Source organism: Ursus americanus, chromosome 9, assembly GCF_024610735.1.
Source record: "Ursus americanus isolate L20-20 chromosome 9, mUrsAme1.1.p, whole genome shotgun sequence".
In the NCBI taxonomy this organism is placed as follows: domain Eukaryota; kingdom Metazoa; phylum Chordata; class Mammalia; order Carnivora; family Ursidae; genus Ursus; species Ursus americanus.
The window spans coordinates 49692148-49702450 of record NC_142135.1 but is presented as its reverse complement, the minus strand read 5'-3'; the positions used below and the strand labels follow the sequence as shown (position 1 = coordinate 49702450).

General features: G+C 34.4%; 1 pseudogene; it reads right to left on the bottom strand.

Annotated features, from left to right (window-relative positions):
- Positions 1–3579: 3579 nt before the first annotated feature.
- LOC123797691 (cleavage and polyadenylation specificity factor subunit 5 pseudogene) lies at positions 3580–4250 on the bottom strand (annotated as a pseudogene).
- Between the last annotated feature and the right edge of the window lie 6053 nt (positions 4251–10303).

The window sequence follows — 10303 nt, the reverse complement described above, 5'->3', positions numbered from 1 at the left end:
ACTAGCTATCTGCAATTAACACCTATCATAAACTTGATTCCAAAGTATGAAAAGGATATTATAAAAAAGGGAAATTATGGTCTCAGTCACAGATACATAATCAAAGATTATAAATAAAAATAAAGCAAATATAGCATCTTAAAGGGACAAAACCTCCCCATTTTAATGATAAAAATTTTAAAACAGAAAACTTACAAGAAAATTTCTTAATCTGCTGAATAACAAATATTCCTAGAATGAAATATCATATTTAAAAGTAAAATAGGGGTGCCTGGGTGGCTCAGTCGTTAAGCATCTGCCTTTGGCTCAGGGCGTGATCCCGGCATTCTGGGATCGAGCCCCACATCAGGCTCCTCCGCTGGGAGCCTGCTTTTTCCTCTCCCACTCCCCCTGCTTGTGTTCCCTCTCTCGCTGGCTCTCTCTCTCTCTCTCTCAAATGAATAAATAAAAATCTTAAAAAAAAAAGTAAAATAGTGCAAACTTTTCTTTTGAAATAGATAACAAGGAAAATTTGTCTACTTTTAACATTTCTAATTCACAAATCTTAGTCATAATACAAAAGGGCAAAATTAATTTTTGAAACATTTGAAATGTATTTTTGAAGCAATATCTTCCATTTCACACAGTCTTGCAAAACCTTAAAACTTACCCATCATTGTGTGGTATATGTTCTCCTCTCCTTTAAACTGATAGGATTTTGCAGTAACCATAACCAATAGAATATGGTGGGAGTGATATTTTATGAATCACAACACTACCTCAGAAAAAAAGCCATTGCGTTATTTCCTTGTTTTTTGTATGCTCACTCACGGGGAAGACTATGTGAAGAGAAAGTGGGGCTTCTAAACTTAGCTCCACCTGTTCGCAGCTGAGTACCAGCACCAAGTTGCTAGGTTTAAGTGAGGCACTTTGAAATGGGATTCTTCAGTTACCACAAAATAGGAACTTCCCCAGCTTGGTATGCACCGACAAAAGAAACACCACTGAGCCCTGATGAAATTTAAGATATCTGGGCACAAACATAATATTGTTTTCATTTATTAATTTTTGTGTGGCCTTTTTTTTTTTTAAAGATTTTATGTATTTATTTAGCAGAGAGAGACAGCCAGCAAGAGAGATAACACAAGCACGGGGAGTGGGAGAGGAAGAAGCAGGCTCCCAGCAGAGCATGGAGCCTGATGTGGGGCTCGATCCCAGGACCCCGGGATCACGCCCTGAGCTGAAGGCAGGCGCTTAACGACTGAGTCACCCAGGAGCCCCTTTTGTGTTGCTTTTTATGCAGTAGTGAATGATATGACAAAGATTAAAATTCACAAATATTGGAGACATTATAATATTGCCTGTTTAAAATTTGTCTGAAATAATAATTGACTTCAACACAAATTCTATCTGTAAAATACTCAAATTGTAATTAGACAGTTCTAGATTACTTCTAACAGTTTTTTTTCTTTGTATTTACCACATTATACTAAGTGTGCTTATCTATTTATTTAAAAAATATAAGTCACAGAAGACACAGACATTCACAGCCACGTTTGTGACCCTGCTGAGGTCTAGACAAATTGAAGAATATAAAATAAAAATGGGAGAAATAATGATATATTGCTGACCATAAAGCCCCTGGATATGTGGAAACAGAGCTTTGTTACCACTAATAGCCTGGGGGAAATCAAATTGAAATCCCATAATAAATCTCTGCAAAGTATGTTTTCATTGCTAACCCTACAACCCAGTAACTCCCAACATTCTGACTGTGATAGATCACTCCTATGATTGCCAGCTTTGAATCCTAACCTTTAGGGGATATCGAATTACTATTCAGTGATGTCTTGAAAAGATCCTTTCTCTCTCAATACAGTTATCCTGACACTATTTTTAAATTATTTTTTGAATGAATTAAATGAGATTTATATGAGGGACAATGTGGGGCAGTGAAATAAGCAATTTTGATGTCAAGCCTAAATTTTTAAATCCCTGATTTTCAGGGCACCTGGGTGGCTCAGTCAGTTGAGTGTCTCCTTTGGCTCAGGTCATGATCCCAAGGTCCTGGGGTAGAGCCCTGAGTCAGGCTGCCTGCTCAGCAGGGGACTCTGCTTCTCCCTCTCTCTCTGCCTCTGTTCCTGCTCTTGCTCCTCTCAAATAAATAAAATCTTTAAAAACAAAAAACACCTGACTTTCAAGGTATGTTACTTTAATACTATTATTATAGTTGGATCCAGGACAGAGTTTGAGTTAATCATTTTTCTTCATGGTGAAATATTATCAGTCTATGCAAAATCCCATTTTATTACCCTTACTGATACATTTCATTTTCTTTCCTCCCCATTCTACACTCTCACCCCACCACACTGCCTATAGGGAATAGTTCTAGGCTGCTGGATATGGACTTTTCAGTTTGCATGTAGCTTTTAAAAACATGCATTTTTGAAAATATACTTATTGTTAATTTAAAAAATTTATACAGATTTACACAGTTGGTACTCACCTACAGGTTTTATTTTGTTTCTAAATGTTTCCACTAACCACTGTTTTCAGGTTCTGTATGCCCTAGTTTATTGTTTTTAACTCTTTCCCGTGATGTATACATCTACCTCATATTTATCTGTTCAAAATCTAGGTTGTCTCCATTAATCTGATACAATATGATACAGTTATTGATATAATGAACATCTTCACATATGTTGCATGGTCCTTAATGAGAATTCCCATATGAGGATTTCTCTGAAATACAAACTCAGGAGTTATTATTGGATCACCTGATATATGCATATTCAGTTTGATGAAATATTGTCAGACTGGCCTCAAGAATGGATTTTTAAACTAACTTTCCCACTATTGTAATTGAGGAACCCTATTTCTCACATTTCCACCAATATTTGCCATTACAGTACTAAGATAAAATAAAATCCAAAAGCTGCATTTTTACTTCTACTCTCTAAACTATACCCCTAGAAGGCAAATACTATGAGTAATCATTACCACAGGAAATAATTTTAAAATATTTTAGACATATTTCTAACCTCCCAACCTGAAAGAATACATCATTAGGTTACCCAAGTCCGCACATTAAGATTAATCACTTATTTTGTATTTGTTAGGGGTCTTTCATTTGCAAGTATAAGAATATAGGACTCACACTGGCTTTAAAAATAAGCAAAAATTATTCCAGAGTTAGGATGAGGTACAAAAAGTTTGATCTGTTGATTTATTCCTACTTGTCAAAGACCTATTTTGTTTGTGTCTTATTTGTCTATCTTTTTTCTTTTTTTAAAGAATTTTATAAGTTTAATGTGAAATTTTAAAAAATACGAATAGAAAGAAGTCCATGTTCTTTAATGTTGTACAAAAAAGTATGAGTAGAACCAAAAGTAAACATTATCACATTTGTTTACACCCACTATCTAGTTCTTCATACTAACTTTATTATTCAAATAACAGAAGACAGTAGGTAGCAATTTAGGGATTGAGAAAGAGATTAAAAAAAAAAAACCCAAAAACCCCTTTCCTGCTGTGTTTATTTTACACTGCATAGCTGTGCTTACAGAGATGATTTCTTTTACTTCTCCACTGTGCAACAACTCAGTGGTACCTAAAATTGAACCTGCTCAGGAGCTGAGGGGGACTGGAAATGGATGGGCCCATATCCTGGTGCATTGTCATGCGATTTTAACAATGGTACAGCTACCAGCTTGTAATTTTTAGGGCTGCAAACAAGGCTTTCTCAAGTTGAACCAAAAACAACTTCTTAATGTTCCGTGGGTTTTGTAATATGTGCAGGAATATATGGATAATGGGGAGATTCAAATTTTAATCTCCACAAGTTACCAAAGCAGTTATCAATGATCCAGTCTTGCAGGGCTCTTTCTTAATGACTTCAATTAAGCGCTTTAGTCCTTCAACTTCATCTCCTCCTGGCTTAAGTTCACCACCAGGTATTTTGAAGAAAGGTGTTCCTAGCTATACCAGTAACACATGCAGTAGCCGGTGCTCATATATAATCAGAACCCCTTCTGCAGCCCTTCTCATTCCAATTTTATCAAATTCCTCCCTCCTGCACTGAAATCTGGCTGCAACAGAGCTGTCCTTCTCATAGAAAGACTCATTGTACCTAAAGTATAATTGGTAAAAGCGTACATGTTGATGGTTTGCTCCAGGGTGAGGGGCTGGGTCTTCTGGATGTACTTGCTGCCAAACTGGTTGACCCCCTGGGGCCAGCTGGTTTGTGAATGATTGGATGGTGCCATGGACATTTTGGGTCTGCTGGAGAGCTCTAGTAGTGGTGAGAGGAAATGGGGCAGGCAGGGAGACTATCCCTGTGCCAGCAATGGTTATTTGCATCCCCCTCAGCATATGCCACCTGGCATTAACATGAGAGCGCAAGAGGAGACTTATTTGTCTATCTTAATGGAGTTCAATTTTTCTTGTTACTGATTTTTCTCAAACTCATAAAATGGCTTCCAGAAATTTTCAGGATCTACAGGCTTCCAGCTTTACATCACACAAAAAGAGAAAGTATCTCCCAGAAACATTTGAAGAGTGGGAAATTATGTTTCAGTATGCCAAAATACATTTCATATATTTCATTCCTTTGCTTGAATTAAGCTTCTTATATCAATCACCCTAAACTAAGCCAACTAGGGACTAATCCTGAAGTTGGTAATGATGTCTACTTTTCTAAAGTATATGAGCTGTGTAAGAGTGGTAAATACAGAATTGACAATCAGGGTAAAACAACAGAAAAGAAGGGTAAATGGATGTGGAGAAAGAGAAAACATCTTCATAAACTAGAAAAAACTGTGTATCCCAACACAAAACAATTTAATCCCTTATAAGTATTATAATTTTCATAAAATGTAGACTAATCTTTAAAAAAAATTAGTTTTGCTAGTATTTTCACTACAATTATTATTTATTAAAAATAAAATGTATTCTTTACCAAGTTAAATTCATAGAGGTTATTGTTTTGCCCCTTAATCATCTTATTCCCATTATCTATGCTTGTGTAAACATACGTTTCATAATATCAACAGATTTGTGAGAACAATTTATTAAAACAGTTTCATAATTTCACAAAATAAACATTTATCATTCTGTAATATTCTTTTGTTTTCATGAAATTATATTTTGTGAACCTTTCCCCATGTCAATGCATAGAGATTTAAGTCATTAATTTTAAAAGATGTGTAATTGTATTTTTGCCTCAAGGGCTGAAATTATACATTTTAGCAGGAGCATGTGCTAAAAGAAAGTAAATATTTTTTGAAAAGTTGGCAGTAGGAGAGGGGGCAAAGAAGAATGATCACCCTTTATAGCTTCCAAGAAATTAGTAAATCCCCAAATCCCAAGAAGTGTCTATCAATTATCTCAATTGCAGATTATTAACAAAAGCTCACATGGAACTTGCTTCATGCTTCACATCTATTCGGCTGTTTATTTCTTCCGGCAGAGAATAATGATTTCCCTTTCTCTTTTTTCTTTAAATATTACACAAGTGCTTTTCATTGTGGAATCTAAATGAGAACCCTGTTCATAAGGCTGTATGGGAAATACAATCCATTCCTGGAGATATAATTAAAAGTTGACAAGGTTGGAGATAAAGATGAGCATCACTAGAGAGTAAACAGTACAATATGATCCATGTAATAGTAGCATAATTTATCTACCCATTCCTGTACTGATGGACATTCAGATTACTGGTTTTTTATTTTTTTTAAAGTTAACAGTGTACTTAAAATAAGCATTAATTTACATACCATTAATTTAATTGGGTCAAATGATCTTACTTTTCTGCTCCAATATGTATTTCACACAACACAGAGATTTAAAATAGGGATGTTATTAAGTAAACCTTACTGTAGAGTATAATTAGTTACTAATTTTTGAATCACCTTCTGTGGACTGAAATAAATTAGCACATATTAAAACTGTGCACTAGAATGCCATATTTATTTGACATGAAGTTGTATTTTTTCCAAAGGAAACACTTTAAAATTTTAATAATATGTATAGAAATATTAAAAAGAGTACATATTCTTTTCTTATTATATGATATTGGAGTAATTTAATATCCTGTTATAATTGATTCTGGCTTATCACTTTTGTAGACTTCATTTTTTGCAACAACTCAGGAGTCTGTCTATTCTTTTGATCACTGTAAATTGTCACGTTTCTTGTTATCCCCAGATCTACCTTTAGGAAACTATCTTCTCTGCGTACTCCCTTCAAATTTCCTACTTTAAATTTTCCAGAAAGCCATACAAAAATTTTTATATTATACAAAGTATATGGCATTCTGATTGCAAACAAGCACTATAATCCCAAAATATAGAGACACCTCTTTTCCCCTGGGGTTCAGAGGACTGCTCACCCTAGGGAGCATGCAGGTTGCTATTATTTACATAGAGGGGATTAGCAGTAATATAATGCTGGCTTAGTAAATAAAAACAAAACACATAATCTTTTTAAATAAATAAACTACTGAAAAGTAGTTCTTTTGTTCTAAACTACTGAAAAGTTTCACAAATCAAGTGAAAACCTGGAAAGTTGTTTTGTTTTGTTTGCCATTCTGTTCTTATTTTTAGATATGAGTGTTTTGACATAGCTCTCAGGCTTTAAAATGATATCATCTAGCAAAAGAAGTGAAAGTACATCCCCAGGGGTATTTGCTTTTATTAAGTAAAATAGTGTATGAGTTCATTCTCTTATTTGCAAACAACAATGACAACTTTGGTAACAGGATAAAATAGTTTTGAAAATTATACAAATTCTTCAATGTACACATTTTTTTTACTGCAATTCTTTCTTTCTTTCTTTCTTTCTTTCTTTCTTTCTTTCTTTCTTTCTTTCTTTCTTTCTTTTTTAATATTTTTTATTATATTATGTTAGTCACCATACAGTACATCCCTAGTTTTTGAGGTAAAGTTCCATGATTTGTTACTTGCGTATAACACCCAGTGCACCATGCATGCAATGCGTGCCCTCCTTAATACCCATCACCAGCCTGTCCCATTCCCCCATCCCCCTCCCCTCTGAAGCCCTCAGTTTGTTTCCCAGAGTCCATAGTCTCTCATGGTTCATTCCCCCTTCTGTTTACCCCCTCTTTCTTCTTCCCTTTCTTCTCCTACCAATCTTCCTACTTCTTATGTTCCATAAATGAGTGAAACCATATTATAATTGTCTTTCTCTGCTTGACTTATTTCACTTAGCATAATGTCCTCCAGTCCTGTCCATGTTGCAGCAAATGTTGAGAAATCGTTCTTTTTGATGGCTGAGTAATATTCCATTGTATATATGGACCACATCTTCTTAATCCAGTCATCTGTTGAAGGGCGTCTCGGCTCCTTCCACAATTTAGCTATTGTGGACAATGCTGCTATGAACATTGGGGTACATATGGCCCTTCTCTTCACAGCGTCTGTATCTTTGGGGTAAATACCCAGTAGTGCAATTGCTGGATCATAGGGTAGCTCAATTTTTAACTTTTTAAGGGACCTCCACACTGTTTTCCAGAGTGACAGACACATGAAAAAATGTTCAAAATCATTAGCCATCAGGGAAATTCAAATCAAAACCACATTGAGATATCACCTTATGCCAGTTAATGGCAAAAATTGACAAGGCAGGAAACAACAAATGTCGGAGAGGATGTGGAGAAAGGGGATCCCTCCTACATTGTTCGTGGGAATGCAAGTTGGTACAGCCACAATGTACACATTTTATATTCATAGTTTACTCAAATCACCAGAGGGTAATATTCTAGGAGTATTGTTTTATTGAAAGAGTGTGGCATATAGACTCAGGAGGCCTGGCTTTGCATTCTCTTTCTCCCATTCACAAGTTATGATTTTATCATTAGACTTGTATAATCTTTATTTTGTCACTTTTGAAATGTGAATAATAATACCTATGCAAAGTGTTGTGAAAATAAAATGAGATATTATTGGTGAAAAAATGAGTATGGACTAAATTGGACTAAGTCATTTATCATGCTCTAAACTTGTTTCATAAAATCCATACTACATTCGTTGATAATATTCTAAATTCAAACAACTTTTAGAACAAGATGCTACAAGTGATGGTTGATACTTAAATAGATTAAAAGATAACCTAGAGTAACATCATGGAAAATGGCAGAGCGGGAATTTCCTAGTGTTATTTTTTTCCACTGTAACAACCATTAAGCCAGAAAAAAAAGTGTGAGAATCAACTGTATTGGGAATCTAGAACTAATCACATACTTACAACAACCAAGGAAAGGCCCAGTGAAGGGAGAGGCTGCTGAACTTTGGTAAGAGAGCAGTGGGTATGTTTTTAACCCTTGTTTCTAACCCTTGCTGTGTCTGTGGGGATGAGAGCCTGAATTTCTGGAGCATCAGGCTGGTGTTAGGCAGGACAGTAAGCGCTTTGTCCTCCAATAATTTGGATTTGTGTGTTTTGATGGGTCTGGTGGTTCCTGAATGACTAACACAGATGTTTGCCTTTGATTCATTTCCCAAGGGATGGCTTCCCCAACAGCATCTATTGGTAGTACTCTTTCTGTTTTTTGATCTAGAAATTTAAGGAAATAGCATCAGATCACGAGCTGATCACAGAGGTAACAGAAAACAAACAGTGACCACACAAAAAAAGGAACACAAAGTTTGCCAGTATAGTATGGAAAAATAATTAAAAATCAATGAATAGAGTACTCAAAAAGGAAAAGAAAAGTAATCCCAGAGGTGGGAAATCTGATTTTCAGTGTTACAATATAATACTCAAAGAAAATATACCTTTTTTCTTTCCTTTCTCTATATATTTTTAGTTGTTTACCTAACTAATCAATGCTTACCTTGGGAATTACAGTTATCTTAGATGCATAACAACCTAGTTTATATAACTCCAGCTAGTTCAATACTATACAAATACTCTCATAGCTTGTAGGAAAAAACTCCTTATTCAGATTAACTAGGAAAAAAAATTAAAAAATCAAATTACTAAAATCAGAAATGAGAGGAACATTTTACTGACTTTACAAGCATAAAAAAGGTTGTAGGAAAATACTATGAGCAACTGCATGCCAACAAATTGGAGAAGCTATATTAAATGGTTCAATTCTGATAAACACACAAACTCCAAAACTGTCTCAAGAAGAAAAAGAAAGTCTGAATAGATCTCTAACAAGTAAGCAAATTGAATCAGTAATTAAAAATTCAAAGAAATACTTCCCAACCAAGAAAAGCATAGAGCAGCTGGTGAATTATTCACTGATAGATTTATACGAATTCTTCAGACACTCTTCTAAAAAGAAGACAGAGCAATAGTTCCTAACTTATTCTATGATGTTAGCATTACCCTGAAAGCAAAACTAGGCAAAGATACTACAAGAAAAGAAAACTGTGCCAATATCCCTTATCAATGATAGTGATACAGAAATCCTCAACAAAATACTAGTAATGTGAATTCAGCAGCATATAAAATGGACTATAAAGATGACCCAAGTGGGCTTTACACAAGGAATGCAAGGATGGTCCATCATACAAAAATCAGTCTATGTGTTACACCACATTAATGTTATACAGGAAAAAAAGCCTGCATGATAATCTTAAATGATGCATAAAAATATCATTTGTCACATCTACTATGATAAAAACACTCAAAATACTATAATTAGAAGAAATCTTTTTCTATATGGTAAAGGTCCACAACTAACATCATACTTAATGATGAATGACTGAATGCTTTTCCTTTGAAATAAGGAATAAGACTAAGATATCTGCTTTCACCACTTCTCTCTGACATAGTTATCTGATGTTCTTACCAGAGCAATTAGGCAAGAAACATAAATAAAAAGCATCCAAATTGGAAGGAGGTAAAATTGTTTCTGTTCATAGATGACATGATCTTATATGTAGAAAACTCAATAAAGAATCCACAAAATACTGTTACATCTAATTTTAAAATTTAGGAAATTTGATAAATGAAAAATCTATTTGCAAAAATTATCTGTATTTCTATATACTAGCAACAATCTGAAAAGGAAATTAAGAAAACAATTTCATTTTCAATAATATCAAAAAGAATAAAATACTTAGGAATAAATGTAACCAGTGTGCTATAAGACTTGTACATTGGAAACTATAAAACATTGCTGAAAGAAATAAATGAAGACTTAAATGGAAAAACATCTCATTCGTATATACAGGACTTAATATTGTTAAGAGGACATTTCTATGAAAATACAGAATCAATGCATTCCCTCTCAAAATGTCAGTGGTGTTTTGGGTAAAAATGGAAAAACCCATATAAATTTAATATGAAATTTTAA